The sequence below is a fragment of the Pyrgilauda ruficollis genome, unplaced genomic scaffold (assembly GCF_017590135.1).
Source record: "Pyrgilauda ruficollis isolate IOZ18807 unplaced genomic scaffold, ASM1759013v1 scaffold3, whole genome shotgun sequence".
Taxonomy (NCBI): domain Eukaryota; kingdom Metazoa; phylum Chordata; class Aves; order Passeriformes; family Passeridae; genus Pyrgilauda; species Pyrgilauda ruficollis.
The window spans coordinates 5,333,670-5,360,329 of NW_024524377.1; the positions used below are offsets into that span (position 1 = coordinate 5,333,670).

A 26,660-nucleotide genomic window follows, 5' to 3' on the forward strand; every position below is an offset into this window, starting at 1 on the left:
CTGGTCAGATCCCATGACAATCCCCCAGTCCCCCCACAGTGAGCACATTTGCTTCTGTTTGGCTGAGATATCTGTGCCCTTCTTCACTCAGAGACCTCGAGATGGAGGCATCATCTTTTATTTTTTTTTTGTGGTTCCTTAAAATGTGAGTACAGTTTCTTATTTGCACTCGTTTGATTCCTGCCTGCAGACTCTACCTCTTGTTGTGGCTCTAATTTAAGTCAAACAGGCCGTAAGAAGGGACTTACAGTCTCTTCCAGTCACCCATGTACTGTCACCTGTGTGTGGTCTTCCTGATTATTTCTTCCTTATACCAAGATATCTGCCCTGGTCATGTTTGTTTGTTTTCCACCTGGAATCCAGCCTTTTACACCTCCCAGGTCAGGGTTTCCCATGAAAGGCATTACTGCCTTTGGCCACACCAGGGTGGGACACCTGGGAGATACCTTCCCATTCCTATCAGATATTTCTCAGCTAATGCTTCATTCTTCCTCCTCCTCATCCTTTCTGCTACAGAAACGCCTTGGCAAATGGCACTGAGTCTCAATTAATCTCCTAGAACATCTTTCAAGCTGCTGTTTTCCAGGGAATTCTCCCTTCTACAGAAACATCCCTTGCAGGTTGTCTTTTGGTTGCACTTTGTGCATGGGCTCCGATTTATTGAATAAACTGTAGAGCAAACTGGGATACCCTGCCCTCATGCTGACCACTGCCCCAGGCTTTAATCTGTGTGCTTGCAGCTGGATCATTGATGAAAATGTTCAGTAGTTTCAGATGCTGTTTGAACTGTCTGAAATAGATCCAGGTTTTCCTGTTTCCCAGAGGGGATGCCCAGCTCCAGCCCGTGATTAGCCCGAGCTCATCAGTCGATCTGCTGCATTTTGTTTAATGTTCCCCCAGCCAACCTCCCTGGAGCAGTTTAAGAGTTCTGGAATAATTGCCAATGATATCTCATTTTTGAGATCTGATAGCTCATTTTCAATGCATGTTTCAATGAAGCTGCAGAATGCAAGATTTTTCAACAATAAGAAAAATATTATCAATATCTATACAACAGCCATTATCAATGCATGTGTAATCTCATTCAAAATCAGGCTTCCTGTTAAACTATATTTTTCAGAAAAACTCTGCTGATTAACATTTGTTATATTTCTCTGTCTACTTGAATCCCTATCATTTGAATTCCTTATTAACTTTTCCATTATTTTGCCAACATAAGGATGAGGGTGTAGTTTCTTACCCATGTCAAGTTTTTGAAATCTTTGGAAAATGCTATTACAGTAGATATTTTACTCCACATTTCATCAGTTTAAAAGAGCACCACAAGGCCAGTGGATGCCATTTAAAAAATCCTCTTTTCAGTTTTGTAGAGTGCAAGACAACCAGGTCTGCTGCTTTGTTTAAATCTTCCTGCTGTGATATCAACCAAGAAACTTCATTGAACATTTCTGAATCACTACAGACAATTTTGCTGTCTTCACCTGGAAACAGCCTAACACTTGTGTGGTGTGAAGGATTAGGCTGTGATTTGACTGGAATATTCCATTGTATCACATGGCTGTATTTAATTTCTAAGCTCTGCTGAAAAGTAAATTTACAATGATCTACCTGCATAGCAAATGGCTGGATACCACAATCCTACTGCAAGCAACTGCAATAGTTCTTCAACAGGTTTGGGTCCAACCCCAAGTGAATTATGAATGAAGAAAGCTGCTGAGGTGAGCCTTCCAGTTCCCCCACATCTCCTTACTATTCCTGACCTAACAGTAGGGAGCCAGTGCGTGGCAAAGATGAATCACTTCCATTTGCAATTTGAGCAAACTGGTGTGTTAGCTGTGCTGGAGGCTTTTTGCGACTTGGGCATGTGTGAATCTGTTTTCCTGGGGTTTAGTAGGAATGCAAAGAGAGAAAAGCAGGCTGTAGATGCCAGATTTCTACTTTGTGTTACTAAAGTCCTCCTAGTCCAGCAAGGTCTGTATAAATAAACACACACTGAGGCACAAGGGGAGGGATTCTTCTCTGAGCTCTGTTGTCCTGGCTTAGGCTGCTCATAAGGACTGTTGTTTGCTTTTGCAGCAATAAAGGATTAAGACTTTGATGTTCTGCTGCAATAGGCCTGCAGTCTTTATGCTGCAATTCCAGAGCTCTTCATCAGAAGCACAGACTTAGCAAATCACACAATAAATGTGTTATCAGTTTTACCTTATCAGAAAAGTTACCATGAGCACACTGCTAGGAAAAGTCTGTCTGGTTTTAGTGGTACGTGGACTGTGTTTTCAGCACCAATTCTGATCCTGAAGTATTCTCTAATGCCCAAAAGGATGCCATGTAAGTGTTTCATTTATGATAAAGAAGTGTCAGTATAAATTCTGAAGCCAAAATTGCAAAGCTGGATTTCTTGTCTAACAGTAGATTTCCAAACAATCTTTGTACTGTGGTCATGTTTCAGTGCTGAGCTGTACAGTTTATCCTAGGGATGTCATTGCACACTCTCAGATTACTGTGAACTTCAGACATTGGTATAAACATTTTATTAAGTTGTTCTAACGCGTTGCTGCCGTGATGAAGGTCTGGAAATAGAACTCATTTGGCTTGAATGTTTGAGTAAGATATTCCTCAATGGCCTCAGAGGTAAAAATACTGTGAAAAAGACAACCTTCAAAAGCCAGCCTTTAAGGGGAAACGAAAGTTGTGTGGAGATTTTAGACTCAAAGCTAGTCATGCAAGAACTGAAATTCCCCGCCACGCTGGGACAAACAGCAAACCCTGTGACACAAGCTCCTGGCCCAGGCAGCTCCCTGCCAACAGGGCTGGGCTGGAGCTGCTGCCCTGTCACTAAACATCAGAGAGGCAAGAACCAGAGGCAATCACCTGAGGCAATCCCCTGCCCCTTGGACTCGCTGCAAGACACAGACTAAAGCTGCTCTTGAGCAAGATTCACCAGGAAGCCAGCTAGGGCAGGAGGAGTGTTGGAGCAATGACCTTCCTGCTTTTCAGGCCACATTGTCACAGCTTCCTTTAACTGCTGTGAAAGTCGATTCCACCCTTGGCAGCACCAAAAGCTTTTGAGATCCACCCTGTTCCCCAGGCTCCAGTCCCAGCCTGGGCTCTCCTGCCCCACAGGCAGGACTGGGGTGCCTTGGTAACAAGGGGTTAAACCAAAATCACTGCATCTGGTCTGGTTAGCACAGGGCAGTCATAGGCATAGGTTTAGGTCTGGCTTATAGTGAGTTACACTCTTAGAATAAGGTACCTTACCTAGGTGGTGACTGAGCCTCAGCCTTGTAGAGGGCTGAAAAAGTGGCAGACCCATCACTGAGCTCTTTCTTCCAGCTCCAGGAGTGATCCTGGCCATTCCACAGCACTCAGCTTCCTCTCAGATTAAAGCAGAAGCAGAAAGGAAGAGCTGGCACTGTCCTCTAGGGACATTTGGCTTCTTATGTTAATGCTGACAATTTTAATTACTCTTATCTCTTTTATTCCTCTCTCCCACATTGCAGAAACTGTAGCCAGCTCGGTGGAGAAGCAGAAGCAGACTGGGAGCAGCAGACACCTGCTTTTCCTGGAGGTGATGAAGGACACTATTTACCTATTGAACACCAATATGATCTTAAGTAAGGATATGCAGATTCAATTTAATAACCAGTTAGGAAAATGCACACTGTCTGTGCTTGGGATTGGATCCACAGGGCCACAGAAGAGTTTGACAAATGGCTTTTTCCACATTTTGGTGTGTATATATCAGTCAGCTCCATGCATGTTTTCTAAGGCTACTGTTCATTTCAGATAGCTCTTGCCATTTCAGCTCTGGAAAAAAAAATCTTGGTTTTTGTACCTCTATGAAGTATTATTTAAAAGTCAGAGACTTATGGTTACCTGGCAACCTATAAATGATGCCCTTGGAAAAGGAACCTGGAAGAAGGGACCTATTGAGTATCAGTCATCTTTCTACATTGTAAATGAAGCTCTTTCACAAAAGATGTCAAGTGCAAATGGGTATTTCCACTCTGGGACTAGTTTAAAGTTAGAATTATTAGCAAAATACAAAAATATAAATATGTGTATATGAGTAAACAAGGATGGCAAAACCTCTTCCCTGTCCTGACCTTTTTACTCTCCTAGCCTGGCCTGTAGCTTCACCTGAGATGAAAAAATGTTCCACTCTTTTTGCAGGTGCAAGTGTTTAATTAATTAGTTAATTTAACCATAAGGCCACTCAGGGGAGGATGCCTGAGTAGCTGGGACAGCCAGGGCATTGCAGTTTTCTCCATTTCAGGCCTCAAGCCTGCACAGAAAGGCTGCCCTTGCCCACCCCATCAGGAGCTCTGTGCTGGTGTCTGTCCAGTTAACAACAGACTGAGAAAACCTTTTCTCTTCCATTGCCACTGTAATTCCACAGCATAACCTGCCTCTGGATATGAGCTGGAGCTCATTGCAGGAGTTAGAGAAAGCAGGATGGACACTGAAGGGTGAAATGCCATTTTCAGAGCTTTCTGAACCCCGTGGAGAGCTGGGGCACCAGGGCTGCTCTTCCCTGGTGCCGGTCCTTGCTGAGCACAGGAGGAGCTCAGGCTGCTCTCTGCAGATGCAGCAGCAGCACTCTCCCAAGCAGCTGAACACATCCAGCACACAGATGTCTGGTTTGGTATTAATATCATTTCAGATGTACATTAGAGGGGCAGATGTACAGTCTGGGACTACATCCAAATTGTCATTTAAGGCAGTAAGATAATCAGTGAGAATTTCTTTCCTTTTATTGTTGCTCATTCTTCCTCCTGCAAGGAGGAAGCAAGGAAAACAAAGAAAATTAAAAATAACAACCTCTAAAAAAATACAAAACAGGAAAAATCTAAACAAAAAAGACTGAAGCATTACAGTGGATACAGTTCTATGGCACATTATCAAAGACTTGATTATCTCTGGATGTGCAAAGGATTTTGAAGTAAACAAACATTTAAACCTGCCATGTTGTAAAATCACTTTATTTAACTGAGGTTCAGACCCCACTTAACAGGTAGGGCCTATGAAGAAGAGAAAGGGCTTAAATTGTGTTTAAATGTTTCTTTTCACAGTTCCTATCAGCAGTTACCCCTCAGCTCCCACAGAGGTGTCTGTTCTCTGCCCTCTGGGCTGTGGGAAGGCAGATGTCAGACAGGATATGGTGTTTGTACAGTTATTTCCCACTCATGCAAGTAGTGAAGCAGAAATGATTAAAGTTCACTTCCCTGGTAAAATTCAGAGTAGGTGGGATGCCAGTGATTGTGAATGGTTCCTGAATGCACACTCTTATGAAAAGAGCTGTAAGACTCTTAGAGAATTTTTAACATGCTCTTTGTGAATTGCATAGATCACCAGGAATAACTGTAGGAAATAGCCTGGAAGAGGGGAAAAATCCCTTCCTGGCTTAACCCCACCTTAAACAATATTCTTCAGATTGTCTTGGCTACAGGATAGTCATTAAAAAAAAAAAATGGAGTTTCTTCCTGCTACTTCACTCCTACTATACAAACAAGAAGAATCAAAGGCTTTGCAGTGGTGCAATCAACATTCATTCTTCCTGGCCCTTGCTCTTTGAGGCCAGAAGCTGCTGTGCTGGAAGATGCTAACAAGAAAGAGGGCTATTGTGAGGTTTGTTATCTACATTATAGCAATGGCAACTTCATCAGCACAGACAGGAAAAGGATCTGCCGGAGCTACTGTTTGTTCCACGGTACTTTCATCCCTGGAGAGGCGGGAGAACTGCAGAATCTTGTGGCAGAATAATGACAATAATATCAGACTCTATTTTTTCATCCCCCAAAAACCCAAGCTCCAAACCCAAAGCTGTTTTTTTTCCATAGAAATGTGACATCCTAGAAACATCACAAAGCCCTTTTGATGGCTGGGAGCTGTGATACTGAATTCAGGAGAGCAACAGAGTGCTGGCCTGGGCTCCATTGTTGGTGAAACGGTGGGAAACAATCAGATCACTGCTGACAACTTAAAAGCTCAGCAGGAGAAATAAGAAAGTACAACAGGATTTCACAAATCACTAGGTCCTTAGTGATAAAAATGTTTTACTTACTTGTAGAGGAGGAAATAAAATTTTCCTAATCCCGAGGCACAGGCCATGCTGTAGGTGGGTGCATTTGTCAGATCCAGCAGACATAAAACACTCAAGGAAGAAAAATAATCAAATTGGAAACAGCTGCAGATTACAGAAGTAACAAGATGAAAGCCTACCAAGTATCATTCAGCCTTTAGAATGTGCAGATGGATGTAAAATCCCTGAACCCTGTCCTAGTCTGTATTATTTAAAGTTACACTCCTAAACCCAAAGACCTTATGCAAGATTCTTGCAGCTGAAATCAGAAATAAGACTCCAGTTAATTTCAGCAGATGCCCACAGGTATCCCATACAGTATAATTAGTCACCTGGAAAATGGGGGGAAGGGAGGAAATATTTTCTATTATAATTATTTTTTCATTTTTCTAAGACAAAAAAGAGCACAAGCACATTAAACAAACATATATTAAATAACATCAGGTACACTTCTTCAGAGATTTCAATAAAAGCATCTAACAGAATGCAGCTGAATGCCTACAGTATAGTATCTGCACCATGCAGTGCAATAATTATGCACAATTAAAGCCTACTGTGCAATTTTGTTGCCATAAAAGCTCTCTGACTCACACCAATTGAAAGATCTAAAACGACCTACTACAGAATCACTTCCCACAATTAAATGCCAATTCACAATTTCATGTTTATGGCCAAAATACATTTCCCACTTCGGTCTGATCTTTTCGCAGTTGTGGTGTTTAAAGCTCAGGCTCTGAAAAAGTGAAGAAGAATTAGCATTAAAATAGCTTGGAGAACACTTCCATGTTTCATTTCTAGGAAACACAGCTCTCATTCCCATCTTGGAGGCTCATAATAGGTACTGAATAATTAAGACCATCATGAAATTTTGCAAAAATCTTAGAAATATAGGAAAGCTGTGTTCCCACTCTTTGAGAATGAAAAGTGCATGCTAATTTATTTGTATGACATCCACAGTAAGTACAGGTTTGTGTTTATTATTGGGTGCCTGACAATTCTTATGGTCTATCTGCAGAATACATTACAAAGTGTAAGAAATTTAAGACTTCAAAGTCTTAAATTAAAAGTAAAAGCACTTCCAGGAGTCAGAAATTTCCACAGATCCCAAAACTTACTAAAAGGCCCTATGATGGGAGCTGGAAAGGGAGAAATCCCAGGAGAACATAACAGGTATTTTAGCCTCTTTTAGTGGAGAGCATCTTAGATCTAAAAGTGATGTATAAAAAGAGACATAATAGATGCACTTATATTTATGGATGTCCAGCATTTCCCCAAAAGTGTTTTTTTTTTTTTTTAATCTCCATCACCAAAAAAGGTGTTTTCCTGCTGGCTTCAGTGAGGTCATAATTTCATTCTTGGTAAAATTGCACAACCAGGCCTCAAGGGATCCTGAACAACATAGCTCTTGCACAGGAAAAAAGCTCACAAAGGGTCAGCTGCCAGTGATGATAAAAGCATCAAATTTTTACTACAAAAATATTATTTGGTCTAAATTTATACAAACAAATAACTATTACAGAGAAGGGTGTTCTGATCATGAGTAAAAAACAAAAGAAGAATCAACTAGAAAATCAGTGAAAGAAGATATGCTGAGACTAAAACCAGATCCTTCATAAATATTTAGATGTGGTGGTTGGTTATTTACCTATCACTTTGGGGTAACTGTGTTCAATCTTTTCAGGCACCCATATAAAGGAGAAATCAAAACAATTTGCTGCTTCTCCTGACTTGCCTTCCTCAAGGGCTCCCAAGATAGTGGGACAACACCCAGATCTCATCAAGCTCACATTTGCAGAAATCCTGACCAGACACAGAAGCAAAGATAAAGCAATCTGAAATACTATCTCCATCAGCTTGAGACTCCTACACACCACCAGGCAAGATCTGTAATTCCTGATAGCATCCTGGCCCTGATAAGTTTCCTTTTCCTTCTGTAAACTGCTCCTTACTGTTATCCCTTTTCTCCCAAGAGAACCTGGCTTAGGCAGCTAAGCCAGTGGCTTTGGGGGCTGAGGGCAGCAGAGGAGCTCCAAAAGCAGCAGTTTAAAGCAGCCTGGCTCTCATGCAGACTTGCAGTCTCAGAGTGGCTCAGGGTATCTTCTGTCGCCGTAATTCTTCAGCTGTCAGGCTGCAAGCAAAAATTACCTCTAGACAAGGAATTTTTTGTCCCCTGTTATTTTCTATATGTTTTATTTAGTTCTCAAAAAAGATAATTTTTGGGGAAACAGCAACTTTGGCTGTTTGAATTTACTTACTTTATTATACAGAAGAGCAGTTTATACTACTACTAGTACTATCTGAAAGACTATCATATGTGATGGATAGAACTGACTACATATGTTATTGTTGGTTTGATTTTTTTTTTTAATTTAATACTTTATATTTCAGGTTATTTAGCTCCCCATTCTACATCTTAAATTTTTTTATGGGAGTAAAAATTTGCTGTGCTTATACAAAAGAACCAAGGTCTCTTGGAAAACTAGGAACATGGAGCCATTAGGTTTGTTTCACTTTCAGAGTGCACCTATTCCATCAAAAATCACAAAGTGCTATCACATTCCATCACCTCAGGCCTGGCTTGCAAAACACCATGTCCTGCAAGAAAGGACAATAAAGGTTTTGAATTTTAAAATTCAGTGCACAGAATTTCAAATCAGAGAGCACAGCAGACAAGAAGACCTTGTCTGCTGCTCCAAAAAGGCAGGATTTTGGGCAGGAGCTCTGCCCAGACAGTCAGACAGCAGGAGCAGCTGCAGAGGACAGACAGATCTGTCACCCATTTGCCTGTGCTCACGGAAGCTCAGGCTGATTGCTGGGGAAGGAGTGGAGGCAACACCTTTCCTCCTACACCCCTGCAAGCAGCTGAACCCCCTGAGGAGTCACTGCCCAAACCCAGCTCAGGCTGGACAGGGACAGAGCCGACCTCTCAACCTGCAGCTTTCAGCCTGAGCCTCAAAGTCTTCCCAGCACAGGGACAATCCCAACCCAACACGTGGCCAAGACAAGAAAACTGTCAGCAGCACAGCAGGAGGTGCTGGGGGTGAATTCTCAGGTTTCCCAAGGAACCTGCCACCTCCAGCCGCAGGAGGAGCTGCCAAGGAGCTGCTCCATGGCCCAGGCACTGCAGGATGTGTGGGAGCAGAGCAGCTCCCAGCCTGCCAAAGCACCCAAAGCAGAAATCTCTGCAGCGTTTTCCTGACCTTGTCTACATGATCATGTTTTGGGGCACAGGGGTCAGCTCTGTCCCTGCTAAAGCCAGGGGTAAGACAAATTTAGCAGGCACCTATGGAGGGCACACTGCAATGTTCAGATGAACCAAAGTCAATGTTAAAGCAGCCTCTGGAGACCACATAAGTAGATCAGCATGAAAGAGCACCAATATGAGCTTATGTTAGTAAGATTATGATTTCAAGGGCATATTTTGGCAGCTCCCAGAGACTTCATGTCACTTGGGCAACAGCAAAGCACTGTGTCCATGAGAACCCATGGGAAGTGACAACTGGAGGACAAGGTTATGGAAAGACACAGGGTGAGACACTCCTTTGTGAGGAAAGAATAAAGTAAGAGAGCTGATCTGATGGGTTTCCCAGCCTCATCACTCCACACTGTGCTGTGAACCCACACCCCACCCACACCTGAGGACCCCTGACAGGAGATCCTGGTGCTCACCTGGCCCTGCTGCCATCAGACACCTGAGGCACAGTTGCCAGGGCTCCCTCTGCACAGCTGGTGACTCCAAATCCTCCAGAGACAGAGCCCAGAGCACAGCGCAGAGCTGTGCTGCCTGCTGCTGGTGTCTGGGCTGCGGGGCTCCCTCTGTGCCGCACACACAGCTCGGCCAGCAGTGACTCCTGGGGCACTCAGAAAGGGCCAAGGGCACCAGGGGCTGAGGGGACAGGAGAGGGGGACAGCCTGGAGAGTGCCTGGGGAGGGCAGCAGCAGGAGGAGGCGCTCGCAAAGGAGGACATAGTACAAAGTCAGCCAGGAGATGAACACAGCCCTAAAACTGTGTGAATTCAGCAAGAGCTCCTCTGAACTAAGTGCCTGAGGGGATTAGAAAGGATGGCAGGTTTTAGCAGTTAAGGGCTGTATGGGATAACTCTACAAATACCCCCACTGGAGTCTGGTTTTGCCATAATGATTTTGCTTAGTTTCTATTATGCCAGGCAGAATTGTAAATTCTGTGCATTTAAGTCTTTCAACATCGGTAAATATTACATGTGATTATTTGTTATTGCACCTTACACACCTGAACCTATTTCCTAAAGTGAGTTTGAATGACACACTGCAGTGTGGTGATCCATTATTGCAATATGTGCATCCTCTCCCTTTCTCCCTGGCCATGTCTGTAAGACTAAGGAGCAATACTGAGCTGAACACCAGATATTGTGGGAGCTATCAGCTTCAGCTTCCTGCTTTAATTGTGCAATTGGCTGGATATTTTAATAATTTGGATATTTTAATAATTGTCCATATTACTATTAGATAACTTATACAGTTTATATTTGACAACATGATCTCTCGTTGATAATTAAGCCCCTGAAGAGTGCATCAGCTTCCTAATTCTTGAAGCATCCTTCCCAGAAGGTGTCTTCACCTTCTCTTTACTTGGGATGAGTGATAATCATACTGGGTGAATAAAACTTGACTCTGCATGCCAGACCAGCCTGCTGGTCTGGAAAATTCTATACAGCTGTTTGAGCAAGATGGGCATTCACAGGCCATGGACCACAGCCAGGCAGTTCAATTAGTTGTATAATCTTCCTCTCAAGCAACTGCAGGCAAAGAAATTTTGCCAGACCTGGATTTGAAATAGCAGAACAGATGACCAGTAAAGGAAGCCATGAATAAAACTATCACACTAATTAAGAGTAAATAATTATTGCAGTGTACATAACTGATTCTTAAAAGGATGTTCTGCAGATGGAAAATTGCAGCAAGGATGTACTTTGCAAAAGGATCAAGACTAATGACAAGACTAGAGACTAGAACTCTCTTCAGGAAAATCAATATTACAGGGTCAAGGACAGTCTGCCCTTCTGTTCTCTTGGCATAATTTGTTAAAATCCACCCAGAAATGTATAACCAGCACCTAGCCATGAAATCAAGATCTGCACTTTAGTCACTATTAGTAATAACATTAATATCATTCCAAGACTAAACAATTTTGGACATAATATTTAAAAACTCCATTCCAAGTACAGTGCAGAGAAGAACGGAAGAGTAACGAAGAGAGAAGTGGAAAGACAAAATTTAAAACTCTGCAATGCTCTTAGGGTGAGGGACAACAAAGAAGTTGCATTAAATATAAAGAATTCATTCATGTCATCCACATTGGCTCATGCAATCAGCAAGGAGCAAGACATTCCTGTTGTTCCTGCTCTCACTTTTACTGTAACAAGCCTCAGGTGTATCTCTCTTCTAGTCACATCCATTTCAATTTGCTACCAAAAAATCTACAGAAAAGTTACAAAATCAATTAAACAGAAAATAAGCACCCTAAGGATGGCATTTAGAGACAGTTATTTACCCACTGTAGGGATTAACTGCAGATTATCCATTAAAATCAGGTTTTTTCATTGATGTAAATTAGCACAGCTCCATCCAAATAAATGGGGCCATGCCTTTGACTCCCAGTTGATGATCCAGCCTGTAACAGTCTCAGAAGTGGGATTTTGTTCACCTGAACAGAGACTCGGTGGGATGCCTCCGAGCTAAAAGTTGTAAGTCAGTGTTCACAGCAAGCCCAGTTTCACACCACACCTGCTGAGATGTTTTAGCTCTCCTGAATTCTCCAAAAGGCTGCTTTGTCTGCAAAGGAAGGTAAAAACCCCTTCCAATACAGCAGCAAATTAAAAAGGGGGAAAGGGACACCCTTTATTTAAAGCCCATAAAGCACAGAGAAAGCTCATCTCAGTGGGACAGTGAACATGTGGGCAAGGGGTAATGTTTTAGATCTTTCTTCAGAGGGTTACAATTTACATGTAAGTATGTATACTTTTTGTAACAGACACACATTTCAGACTCCCAGTTTCTGGAAGCCAGTCTATCTCCAAGGAGTAACTTGGTGCATATAAAGACGGGAAAAAGCAAAACACAGTAGGTTTGTGGGAGTACCAGGTGATTAAAAACCAAGAAAAAGCACACCAGAGTACCACTAACCAGCAGAGCCCATTTACCAGTAGAAGAATTTTCTCCTACCTAACCTGAATTTGGTGGATTTGCAGAATGCAGGAAAAGCATTTTTAGAGGTCCATGAATAGGTTTAGAGGCAGCGAGGTGGCTCAGAGGAAGTAAATGTTCAGACTCAATAGATTGTGGGTGGAGAGTAATGAAATTATCTCTAGCAGGATGTTTTCAAAATGTTTTTCACTATGTACAGATTTTTATAAGACAGAAAAATAAATATGCAAACATCTCTTGGGTGTTTCAATGCTGCAAGGTATGCCTGGTCTAAGGGGACAGAACATAAAAATTATTTCACTGCTGAAAGAAGGAATAGCTCAGAGAACAGTAAACATGGAAAAGGTTTGATCTTCCAGAGTTTTGGGAATTACTGATAACTACCTTAAAGGGGACAACTGGAGATGGAGAGAGAGGACTTGCACAACCTTCACCACCTTCTTACTAACTCTTTTCTTACTCCTCTCTCCTTCTTGGCTTTGTCCTTTCCCTGGTCTCCTACAGATGTGAATTTTGGGGAGCCTGGGCCAGTTCCTCAAATACTGAATCTCAGCCACAGTTTCTAACATTTCTACATCTCCATTATGATGGCTCTGCACCCTTTGATACAGGCACAGCTTCTTCAGCAGCAGCAATTGAGGCAAACTGACATTTGTTACATTAAAGAAAAAAAGATTTTTAGGTGTTTGGAGCAATCCACACACTCTTTTTCAAACTGTTAGAAGATTTCCTTTAAAAATGTAACAAATAGTTCATCTTCATTGGTGTCTCTCTGGTGGCATCCACAATAAAGGTCCTGGCCCAGCACTGATCTCTCAGTGCTGGCACCTTTAGTGGGGACTGGTTAAGGACTTTGGGAAGTGAACTGACTGCTCAAGTGGCACAGGCAGGGCAGGAGGAATTAGGGAGATTTAAGGGAATATGGGAGATAAGATGGCAATAATTGCTGCAGGGCCTGGGCTGAAAGCTGTAGCTATTGCTTCCTTAAGAACTGAGGCAGTAATTCTTAATAGGAACTGTAGTTCTTACTGGGAACTACAGCTTTCTGTCCAGGCCCTGAAGCAACTGTGCCAACAATTTGTTGTCTTGTTTTCACCTCCTAAAAAAGAAATTGTAATCATTACCATGATTTTAGGAGGGAGAAAACTCAAACCACTGGAAGGTGAAGGAACTTTCCCAAGTAGATCAATATTGTGTGTACTCACAACACCCAAAGCAGCACATAAAAGATTGGGTCCTTGGAACAGGTCAGATTCAGAAGGACACGATGGAATTGACTGTTGGAGTCTACAGTTTCCCTGATAGTTCATTCTGTTTTCAGTTTACACCCAGCAACCTTTACCTTGAAACTATCATCCTCTCCTGAAAAGCCAAGCCAAGCAAGAAGCACAGTGTTTTCTAAACATATAACAAAATATTGTTATGTGGAACAAGCAGCTTTGTTAAAGAGTTCTCTTGAAGATACACTTCAAGGCCAACATACACTTTAGATTTAAATAGCCTAGTATGTGAAGAGAAATTCACAAAACCAGGATTCTCAACTCCTCTGTACTTGTGCCTCTTTGCTATTCTGCTAGGGTGACTCTGCTGCCAATTTTTCAAACAATTTAGAATTGAACTGTCTTTTTTTAAACCCGTGAGAGGAGGGGGGGAAAAAAGGGGGAAAAAATGAAGAATTTACAAAGGGAGACATAAATGTGTCAGTTTTAGAAATCATCTGCAAAGGGAGGAGGTAGGTTGGCAAGTATAATGGCAGACCAGAGCCAGAAAGCAGAGATACATCATTAAAAACATTTACTAAGTGTTTTGAGGAATTACTTTGTCAGGATGCCAATATGAAATTACTATTATTTCATGACAGACCTGATGTGTCACCAAACCTTTATATCATTTAGACCCCTAAAAGCAAATTAGTGTTTTTTTCAATAATGAAACACTTCAGTTTTTGGGTGTTTTCAAACTTTTAATCCATGACAATCTGAAGGTGATTCATCCACTATTCACAGAACAGTTGAAGGTCTCACAAAATTGCTCTGTCTTGAAGCTTTAACAAGAACTCACCATCTTACCCTACCCTTGAGTACAAAAGGAGCAGACAAGGAGAGGAATAATTTCAGCTAGGGCTGACTCCTTTTGCAAGAGCTCAGGTACATCTCATTTACTGGAAATCCATTATGCATCTAATTCCAAGGGGCTGCTCATTCCCTTCCATAGCTCTCCATCAGCTCCTGACAGATCATCCTTTTGTTCTTTTCTTCTCTAGGTTAGGCTGGTCCTGATTGTCCCTTTGCACCTCAGAGAGGACACTGGCTTAGTCCATCACCATTTCCTTGAGAAAAATATTTCAATGAGACACTGTTTTAGCCTAGGAACTCATTTTCCAGGAGCTTCTCTTCCTACACTTGAAACTCACTATGGCAAACACATTCCTGTAGGAAGAGTAATGAATCCAACTCCATTTTTGAGCACTGGGGAAAACATCACATGCAAAAGAGTGACAGATGGAGCTGTATCAGCTTTTACCTCACAGTGAAAGGGGAGGTAGAAGTCAGTCTCAGCACTTTTGTCAAAATGTGTTTTTAACAAAAGACATGTGCTAAATTACTAACACATATCCATAATATTTTAAATATTTATACTATGAACTAATGACACCTCTCAATTAATGAAAAGTTGCTGTACATTCCTCTGTGAGGAGGGAAATAAATAAAAAGGCAAGGAGGACTTGGGGAGAGGTGTGCACGAGACCCACCCCCATCCATCATAGTCCTTGCATCAGATTTCCTCTTTATCTCCCTTTGCTCTAAGACCACCACGTGTTCCATGGTCAGAAACCTCTCATGGGTTCACTTTCCTGTTTGCCTGCAATACCACAGCCACAAAAGCCATCTGCTTATAACTAAACTTTTTTTTTTTTCTTCCAAAGAGATTAAAAAAAAAAAAAAGAAAAAAAAGTAGATCTACTGGCAGATGAGCTTCTAAGTAGGAGCACTATTACAGATAGACAGAATGTTCCTTTATGTTTATGCAGCTTCTCTAGTGCTGTGTAAATGCACACTCTGCAATGTAGTCAAGAGTTTTCTATCACCATTAGCAGCAGGACCCCAGCAGCTAAATCAAAGAAGGCTAGAAAATGCCCCAACACTGGAAGACTCCCACAAAGAAAAGCCTATTTAGATAATTAAGGAATCTTTATGATATGAAGATTTTAATCTCCCAGCAAATTATAACACATTAGGTAACACTGCCAAAAAAAGTCCTGAAAGCTTGCAAAGCCACAAACTAGAACTGGCTTTTCTTTCACATGATCTTGAAGTAGTGGCTGTAGGCAAGAGGAGGAGAAAGTGAGGGGGAAAGAGGAAGAAGAGCTCACATTGAGGTAGTAAACTATTGTTTCTTTGGAAACCTTAAGTTTTGTCCAAGTTTTTGAAAATCAATATAAACTGAATATACTTGTGTTGCAGATATAAATAAAACCCAAGAATGTCTCCCACATGCATACTGTTGATAGAAAAAGAAGTCTGAAAATGGGGTTTAAATCATCCTTCTCAGAAGCTTTAAACATCACCTTGTAGCAAGTGACACTGAGCTTCTGGCAAGTGGCAGTTTCATGTATGAAATGTGTCTCCTAAAACTGAAGAGCATACAGAGTAGAACAAGATAATGTGTCAACAAATTGCATCCTAAAGACTGAAAGCAATCCAGAGAGCCTGACTGATTCCTTTGTATACAGAGAAGTACCGGGTGGCAGGATATCACAGAGGGCAGTTTAGATCTTAACAGCCTAACAGAATAACAATACATCGATTCACACTGTGGATAAGGAAAAACAAACGAACAAATACCCACAAAACAACAACAAAAAAAATCCAAACCACAAAACAAGTTCTCACCTCAGTCGTTTCCCCAGGAAACAACTCCTGGGCTCCCCCACATCTCTTTCAAAGCCTCCACTGCAAAACCTACTCCCTGTGCTTCTGTCATCACCTGCCCCAGTCATTTATGCAGCCAGCTGTCCCCTCAGCACAAGTCATCAAGTACTGACAGAGCCTAAGAAAGTGATGCATTTTAGGGTTTTTTGGCAGAACCTGCCAAAAATTATTCCACATTTTACTTTATCTCTACGACTTAAAAGGGAGGAATCACACAATGACTGGGATTCTAGCCATCAGTAAGGACACTAGAAAAAGAACAGGATTGTTCTGCCAACTTGTCTTTGAAAGTATATAGAAACTTTCTAAGTAAAGTTGCTTCAAATTCTTCATTTGAGCTCCAGAATTCCTGTTGCTTGTCAGGGAATATGAGATTAACTCCTTAATTAGTTAGTGGCAAAGTAAGTATCCCATTGTTCTAGTGCAAAAAACTGCTTCTTGCTATAGCTGTGCGGTAATATTTAGAATCTCGGTAAAGAAGAATTCAGCTGTAGTTAATCCAGAAAACTCAGAAAAGCCTACGGTGCAATTTTTTTTTTAATTATTTTTGATGAAGTATTTAGGCAAATGCCTATCATCCCCGAGGTTTTAATTATTAAAGACGCTGAAAGTTCAGCTGCAAGAAGAAAGGTCAATGTCTAGCCCTGGTTAACTGCGGGAATCAGGGATGATAAACAGGTAAATTAATTATCTTTTCACCACTTACACGATAATTGCGAGCCGGAGCCGCGGGATGGGCACGGCCGGAGCTCCCCCTGCTGCTCACAGCTCGGCGCATTTTGCCATTCGGGTGCTCTCAGATAAAACCCACCTGCGGCCGCCAAAACACACCAAAAATCGCTGTTTGACCGCGTAAATTATCCACTGTGGGGGTTTAACCGCAGCGAACAACCCAGCCCCACGCAGCCCCAGAGCCGCATCGGGGAGGGTAAAAGCGAGAAGTCCCGTGGCTGGGATAAAGGCAGGAAAACAGGGAAAGCCAAGCGGGGCAGCAAGCACAAACCGGGCGGGAATTCCCGGCTCCCACGGCACGGCAGGAGTTCGGCCATCGCCGGGAGAGCAGGGCCCTGCCAGTGAACCGGGACTTGGGGGGACAGACACCATCACTCCCAATGTCCCCTCTTCTTCCTTCCTATAGACGGGCTTAACAGCCAGTCTGCAAGCCAAACTGAGCAGCAGCAGCAGAGATTGATAAAATACGAGTTTATCTGTAACAAAGAAGAAAGCAAAGCCATTAGCATGGAAACCGATAAAATAAACACATAAAAGGTACTGGCAGTTAGAAGATACATGCCTTAGTGAGCAGTGTATGTGCCTTAATAATTTCTTGTAAATTCTCACCAATTAATTATTGACATTAACTACTTTATACCAATAAAACACAATAAGCCGTTGCTTTGTCCAATGAATATAATGAGCTCTTTTGATGTAGCTAATGACTTAAGATCACGCTTTGTTAAGGGTATAAAAACTTAAGAACAACTTGTAATAAAGAAGCAGCCATTGCTGTCTCTACACAAGTGTGTATGTCGTGTATCCCTCCCAACAGTGGCACTTCCTCACTTTGGGTACTGAGCATGCCGTCCCATGGTCTGGAATGTCCCCTGGTCCCCCTTCCCAGCTGGGTCCCCTCCCGTGCACCCCAAACTCCACCCCAGAGCAGCAGCAGGAAAAGCAGCAAGGCCCCGGCTCTGTGCAAGCCCTGCTCAGCAGCAGCAGCAGAAACGTCTCTGCATTATCCCCCCGTGCTCAGCACAGACCCAAACCAGCCGTGGGGAAGAAAATCAGCCCTGCCCCAGTCAAAAGCTGCACTCACACCAAGCTGACACCAAATTACAACCTTGCACATCCTGGCTGACTTCAGGTAACACAAGCAATCCCAAAACTCACTTTAACCCCAGCCCCAGTGGCCATTTTTTCTTAACTGATGATGTAAAACACATTAAGCAGTAACCCCAACCAAATACCAATTCCTGTTAAGAAAATAAGATTTATAATCTTTATTGTTTACTTACATATAATAAATATAATACAGAACAAAAACATCACACCCATTGATTGTATTACACAGGCTGTTAATCAGAATACATTACATTTTCTTTTCATTAGCCCTTTTATAGGGTTTTGGTACTGGATATCAAGAATTTCAATTTATAAACCTTTTAACATAAAAACAATCTTCCAATTTCCACCTTCTTCATGCATGTTTCAAATATTCATATATATTGGTTTTGTTAAAAATATATAAGCACAGTATTTGCAATATAGGACTTCAATTTTCATTCATTAGATCTCTACTAATATAGAGAATTTCAAAATAATTAATAGCTTAAATCTGATTTTAATTAAAAATACTTATTCTATATTTTTTTAACTGACCTCCCATCAGAAAATGAAGTGACAGGACAAAGACACCCCAGGCAAAAGCCAGTGTTCACTTTTAGAGAACAAAGGGTAAAACCTCTGGTTCTTGCTTCAGCTGCATTATCCTGGAATAATGGAGACACAATTTGGTATAAAGAGGGCAGGAGGAAACCAGAGTTTCTGAAGAGATATGCATCTCCATTTCAGATTTACCACTGCCATCCTGCTGTTTTCTTGGCTTAAAAATCACTGCATCAGACCCTGATGTATGTTTTTCTCTGCATGAATATCCTTGCCATTAAATGGAAATTAGATTAAAATGCTACATTTCTTTTTTATCAAAAATAGATCAAGGTTTAACACACTCTGAAATCAGGTTTTCAAGTGCAAATGCAATACACATCAGCAATTCAGGTTCTGCTTTCACTAAGGAAAATGGTTAGAAGATGATGCATAAAGATGTTTCATAGATACTTGGATATCTGGAACTTGCTGTGCTCCCAGAACATCTCCCAGAATTATCAGCAAACTGTACAGACTTCAGGGAAAAAAAGTTTTCTTCAGGTGAAAGCTCTTCAGTTAAAGCAGCTTCCCCTTTAAAAGTGTAACTGAGAATTCCCTGGAAGTCAGTACAAAATGCAATACCAGAACAACCACCAAAACTACGACTGGTTTTGTGCACCCACTCAGATGTCAGGAGTTTCACAACTCAAAGTTTCAAAAACAATTTTGTTTTACTAATATCTACTCCAAAGAGACCTTACACGAATTTTAAGTCATAACAAACGCCCCTTCAGCTCTACAATGCTGAAGTTGTACCTCAGAGTACATTTCTCTAATTCCATTCAGGTAATGTCAACTCTAACACCTGGCTGCACTTTCCACGTAGCCTTGTGTAAACAGCCTCTCATGAGTGCCAACTGACAGAGCATTCCTTTGTAACTGCGCTGGATGGACTTCAAAAAAACCAAACCACAAACAAAAAATACCTCCTAAGTCTCCAAATACAATTGTTTTCCATGCTTTTTTGTTTTGTTTTTTTTTTTTTTTTTTAACAATCACAGGGTTTAATTTAAGCCTTCAGCTTCAATACAAAATGATTATTTAACATACCCAGCCAGAGATAAATCCAATAAACTACTGCCTATGTGGAATTTAGCTATGCAAGAAATCACCCCAATTATTTTACAGCATATGCTTCCTATTTTCTTAATATTCTTGATTTTCAATTAACATTTCTGTCTTAATTTTTTTTTAGGTTTTTTCTTCTTTTTCTTCAATAGGAAAGTGACAGTGGTTGGAAAGCCTCTGCTGTTCCCCTAGCAAGAGGAAAAAGTAGACTCTAAAATATTTTAGAAATTACTCATTCTGGCAGTAGAACTAACTTAATTGGTATGCAAGAGGTCAGATTTAGGTAGAAGAGAAGCATCACCTGTGACACAGACAAGGAAGACTTGTGGACTGGCCACATCAGTAACACATTGACTGGCATCACTGATAAAAATACAGTCATTTGCATATAATAAAATCAGTTCTGTGCTAAATGGCTAATTCCCCTCAGCTTGATCAGTATGGGGCTTTGACTGGTTTTATTTGGTTGGATTTCTTAAATAAATTTTTAAAAGTGGGTAAAAAAGGAACCTATGTGAAGAACTATAAAATAAACAGCCCTGATTCTTTATTTCTAAGACCATTTCAGTATCCAGTCATATTTCTTTGTGGAACATAAAGAAAGTTTGTGCATCTTTCCTGAAAAAACCTTCAGAGTTGATTAATAAAAGAAAGGGAATATTGGATGTAACTTCATAAACTGAGATGCAGTTAAAGGACTCTGAACTTGTAGAACTAAACAGCTGCTTTCTACAAAAATCCCCAGAGAAAAGCCCTTTATGCTTTTTAAAAGTAGGAAGTGAAAGCCAGACGGAATTCTGGATGCATTCCACATCATGACAGGCATATCCAGAAAAAGTCTGGTTACCTACTAACACCAGATGTAATGACAAGAGTGAGAACACAGATCTATAAGTAGTCACATCACATGTCAGATTTACGTTTCCTGTCAGATTTCTAACACCACAGAGGACTAGGGCAGTCAAAATACAATTACACTGGCTTTACCTAGAGAGGAAATTCACTTTGCAATGAATGCAACAGGGCATGGAAATGGAAATGTCAAAGCAGAAATCATCAAGAGGAAGCTGATGCTCAAGGCTGATGACTATGATCACATGTTCTCACTATGGACAAAAGAAGTACACAGCAAAGTGCAGGGGTTAATATTTCTCATGCTGCTGATTTTGAACAAAAGTCACTTACCAAGACAAATTCACCTTCTAAATAATTAAGCTGCATACTGGCTATGTGGAAATATCTTTTGTGACCAGCAACAGTAGTGTGTTTACCATCTTTACCAGCACTAAAACCCTCCATTTATATTACTGAGGTCTTAAAGCAAACCACTCCAAACACATGCTGCAAGCAGAAATACTGCAAAGGCATAAAGGTCAACCTGACTGCAGAGTTCTTTTCAATAAAGTTTTACTTTATTAATGCTGTCTATGACTCTTGTGGGCTTTGGATCAGGTCCCATTCTGGCCAAAGTAACTTTACTGGAAAAACAAACAAAAAAATCCCCCAAAGTGATGAGACTTTTAAAAAATTTAATTATATAAATTAATATATTTATGTTAGAGATTTATACTGATCTATCCCAGAATCAGATTATGTATTATTACAGCACTGCCTAACCCTGAAAGTTAATGTCACTGTCATGCCAGAAATGCAGCTTCAAAATCAGCAGAGTAACTATTAATTTCTATGGCAAAGAGGACAATTAAGTAGAAAATCACACACATTTCATCACCTTAGAATGGACGTTTCTCCAAAGAGTAACAAAGTGTTGGGCAGAGTAAATTTTATTGACATCTTTAAATGCTCTTAACATTCTCATCATGATTTACCTGATAAGCCTAAGGAAATTCAGCATGGAAGTTACATGATGTGAAATGTTTTGAGTGAAACCTGGAAATGTTTGTAGTGATTTTAAAAGCAGGAATTAGTTATTGGCTCTCACAACATATGGTATCATCCATATTTCCCTGAGAAATCATGCCCTGAAATGATCACGTAAAACAAAATACAACATTAATGAAATTGTGGATTAGACAGGGAAAAAATGCGTAACAACAGTTTATGAATCACATAAATGCTAGTGGAGCTATAACTATTAAATCACAGGCTACATGTGACAGCCCAGAACAGAAATGGTAACTAACTCAAAACTTATGCCAAGTAAAGGAAACTGATTCAAAGTACCATCCTTCAGTTAGACATATAAGCCAACACTGTGATATTAACATGAATTTGTTGATTTTTGAGCATGCCAGTTCTTCTCTTTACACTCTGCCTTTCTGAGGCATATTTCCATATGAAATTCAAAGTGTGTCCACAAACTCAGCCTATCCCCAAAATTTAACTGGTTTTCCCTGTCCTCTGATAGCTCAGTAACATAATTTCCCTAAGACAGGAGGATCTTCAGTAGGGAATAGAAAAGACAACACTCAAGATTAAGAAAAATGGAACCAAGAATTACAAAGAAATCATTTTGCCACCTTATTTAAAGCCATCACAGCTGTGAATAGCAGTACCTAGGCAGGACTATTGTGACAGGAATGACAAAATACAGCAGCACACACCAAGAAAAGCAATTTGCAAGCCCTCCTGTTTTTGTTAGTACATTCCAAGGAGGTCTGCCATGAATAGACCAAGAATCCCCTGCAGTTCCCTGGGTGAACAACAGCCCTGCTCAACACCCATTGTCCACAGATACCCACAGGGACCCAGGCTGTGCCTCAGCCTCCAGCTTCTGAGTCTGTGTGCAGACCCTGCAGCCCAGTCCTGTCCTACAGCCCCTACAGGCATTCCCAGAGGCCAGAAGCCAATGAGCAGGACACAATAAAGACCGGGAAAGCCAAAGAGCAACCCTCAGTGCCTTCAGGAGCACTGATGTGCCCCAGACTTTGTTACAGAAGTGGCATTTCCATCCCTTGCTGAACCAGCACTGTATCTGCAGCAGCCCCTTGCAGGGAACACATTTTCAGTACGACTGAACCCCAACACAAAGTGGCCAGAAAAACTGAAATCCTTTCCTGCCTTTGAAGTGCAGCACACTGCTTATCAAACTAGGCAAGACTCACCAAAACCCTAAAAGCAAAGGCATGCTCTGTAGCTTTTGGCAAATTATCATAATTTCCTTCATATATAAAAACCAAACAGCCCCAAAACCTCAACTACACACAGAAGAAATTGTTTGTTGTCTCAAAGGATTACAGGAATGAATTCAACTGTTTGACAGAGCAACACGTAGCATTCATTCCCCATTTTGCAGGCCTGGGAAATCACTGTTCCTTAACCACTGAGTGACAATCAGAGAAATGCTCAACATTATTTTTCTAAAGCATATGTGGTTCCTACAAGAAGTAAGAATGAAGCCATTCCCAAATTGAAACGGTAAGAGCAATGACTATATACCCTACCACACAGAGGTAAAGTATTCATGAGAGAACTCCTTCACATTCCAGTTGTGTCACAGGGAAGAAAAACCCAGCACGTCTCCATTGCATCAGAGGTACCTGAGAATCAAAGCTAAATCTCTTGTGCATTTACCAAGCATCCATTAAAGAGCTATGCAATTTACATTTCAAATCAGACATTTATATTTATAAAATATCATTGTACTAAAAATCACAAGGTTTTGTAGAAAAAACTCCATCACATTCTATTAAATGCAGGAACAATGTTATATGTCATAGCTTCTGTAATTAAAAGTGTAACACGTTTCCTGTAACTACAGGGGCACCACTGTTTAAAAATCCTTTCAGCAAGGACAGTTTGTTTTGTTCCTACTATTTAAAGAATTGTAATTTAATGCAAAAACACAGCTTAAGCTACCTAGTGCCACAAGATAAAAATATTTCATATCTTATTAAAAAAAAATAACACATTTTTGTGAAAAACATTTGGAAAGCCCTGACTATGAATGTACTGAATGTTCTTCAACATTCCTGGGGTCAGAGACAGAAGAATATTCTCTTACTACTTCTTTTCTTAACCTCTTAAACTAATGAATAATGAAAATTAACAGTCATATACATGGGAGGCTATGATGATCTTTAAGCCATGAACATAAGGGCAAATATAAATAGCAACTGCATATTTGACATTACAGATCCAATCCTGTTTGCATGACCAATTGCAAAAAACAGTCCTAGAAAATTTTGCTACAAATACTGTCATTGCCCATCTGAAAGCAAACTCAGTTTTCCCAGGCTTAATGCACTGATGCCACAAGTCCCAGCTGATTCAAATTTGGAGTTAATGCCTGGTATCAAATATTCTGCAGCATCTCATTGAAACATTTCACTAACTGAAAAGAGACTTTTTTTTTACTGTGAGCAGGCATTAATAATACTTCTTGAAAAAATGTTAAAGCAAACATCCTCTAATTTTGTCATAATTTTGAAGGACAAATCCAAAACCCAAGGAAACTCCATTGATCAAAAACTGCCTGAAAATGCTACCAAAATAAAATTAGTTCAACATACTGCATTTGCGACCGCTCTGCTTGTGGGGTTTGGAAATTAAACTGAGACATTTAATTGACTTTCTTGTCTCTTTTGGGTTTGTGATTTTGTTGTGGTTGTTTTTGGATTTTTTAAATTCCTATTTAGGGTCCAAAAATGACTTACTATCTCATCTTAAAGGCATGCCTCAGATCACCAAAGTCTGTAGTGCAATCCAGTATTAAAAAGAAAGAAGGAACAACTTGATAAAGGTAAAATACGTGAACAGAATAGCCCCAGGTTCATTTTGTCTTCCTACTCTACACATATTTCTTATATTAAATTCCAGCTGCTGGCTTGAATTCTTCTATAAATGTAGAGCTTAAGCATGTTGCTTTCCTGCATTACCTCTTAAGTAATAGTTTTATTACCAAAACACCAAAATTGCTTTTGGGAGGGTCATTACTGAGTGCCAAAACATGAACAAGCATTTCTGCTATGTCATCCTTCTGTATTTGTGTAGAAGGACAGTAGAAATACCCTACATTATTAATAACTTTGTTACGTGGAAGAAAATACTCCTGGCTAAAATACATCTTATATTCATTATAAAAAAACTCAAATCCATCAAAAGCCAAAATTAACTTTGATCTAAGTGTCTTATAGGCCAGAAGCTGAAAAATGGCATTGACTAATTTAAAATATTCCTGAATATAATTATAATAGCTTCTCTGGATTCAAAAGGATTAAACACTGCAGCGGAAGGAAGATAATTATCAGTTTTAGAATAAATTTATTAATACAGCTTGGGGGAAAGAAAAATCAATGCAAACACCTTTCCTCTTCATATTGCTTAGCAGATTAGTGTAGTGCCAAACCACCGACTGAAAACTTTCACAATTAATTTGATCTCTTTCACAATGTGGCAGCTACACCTGAAAATTTTCATGTCTGAGAGACAACTGGGATTGAGAGTGGGTTACAGAACCAGTCTGTTTTAAACCATGTATAAGAATGTATACCCAAATGTATTGTAATTAGAAATACTTTACCATTCACCGAAATTTTAGGCATTCCTGATTGTTGGGCAATTTTTTTGATTTTTAAACATCAGCACCCATTGCCATTACAAGGCTACTCAAAATGGCCTAAGACATTATCTATGTAGTGTTCCAGGACCGTACAAAGATCCTGCCTCAGTAATTATAGGAATGCACTTAATAAATTATTTTTCTATTTTCATCTATTAATATGCAAATAGTTTATACAACATAAAAAATTTAATTTGTACCTACTACAGGTAACATATCTATTTAGCTTTTCATCTGAAAGCCTGTAAGATTTGATGACCTGCAAACTTATTTACAGAACTCATTTTAAAGTATCTTTTAAAAATAATATTGTCCAGCATTTAACAAAATTGTGACTTAAAAAAAGAAAGAAATCACTTAACAGCATTTGCTTTCTTGATTTTGTCAAGTAATGTCACCAGCTCAAGTGTTATAAGGCAGGTTGGTTGCTCAGATGGACTAAGACTCCCATGGTGACAGGCATGAAGAGATCTATTCATTTATAAAATCAGATGAAAGCAAGAAAGAGAAAAAGTTTAGAGTTTCAAAAGAACTGAAACTTCTTATTTTTACTACAAATTCAGAATAGGCACTGAAATATGATTCCTTAGGGAGTTTTCCAGAAGATTGTCTCTTCGCTGGGCATCATTCCATTTTTAAACTAAGAAGAAGAAGAAAAAAATTATCAGGGGTGCATCACTCAGGATTACAAAGAGGAATTACCATAAGTATTTGTTTCCATGTTACTAACAAAGGAAATAACCCCATGTCTTAAGACACCACAATTACTGTTTTGGTTACAATATTTTTAATTCATTATTAGATTAAAGCAACACTGGAAAATAAAAAATAAAGTTCTCAAGTAATTCTGCACACATTATTGAAAACCCTGCAGCACAGAGCTAGGAGAGTTCTAAACTTTGTCTGCTTTAATGCTCCAGGCCGGTACTGACAAACATGTAATGTTCCTTTTAGTATTTGTGCAACCTCCTATTAAAAGTGGGATGTTTTGCAAACTCTTTAGCTAGTCTAGTCTACTTTCCCTATACTTACCATGAGAAATATTTAGTCTAATATTTCATGGAATTTACCAACTTAATTCTTGTCATCCACAAACACAAGGGCTCCTTTCCACTTTCTGGACCAGTAATGATAAAGTCTAGTGTTCTTTAAACTTCCCTGAATGGCTGGTGTTTTTCATGAGCTGCAGCAGCCCAAAATGAGACCCCAACAGCACTAAAGAGCGAATTAATTACTTCAGGTGTCTTCCAAACACACCACCCATGCCAAGAAGTTGTATGGCTCTTCTGGTGTATTGAATCACATCCAGTTTTGGATGAACTTCGTAATACTCTTTAGTAAAAAACTACATTTCAAAACCATTGACCAAGAACTGTGAGAATAATGCTTGGCAACAAGTAGTAATAATAACTTTGGAGATACACTTCAAAACTCTGCCCATCAATAC

The 26,660-nt window shown here is 40.2% G+C and overlaps 1 protein-coding gene across 3 annotated transcripts in view; it reads right to left on the bottom strand.

Moving 5' to 3' along the window:
• Positions 1-18,182: 18,182 nt before the first annotated feature.
• SLC35F5 (solute carrier family 35 member F5) overlaps positions 18,183-26,660 on the bottom strand; it is a 30,269-nt gene continuing 21,791 nt past the window's right edge. For all 3 annotated transcript variants that reach the window (XM_041472945.1, XM_041472944.1, XM_041472946.1), the window contains exon 17: positions 18,183-25,853. The gene's annotated coding sequence lies outside the window, so the exon portion shown is untranslated. The remainder of the gene's footprint in view (positions 25,854-26,660) is intronic.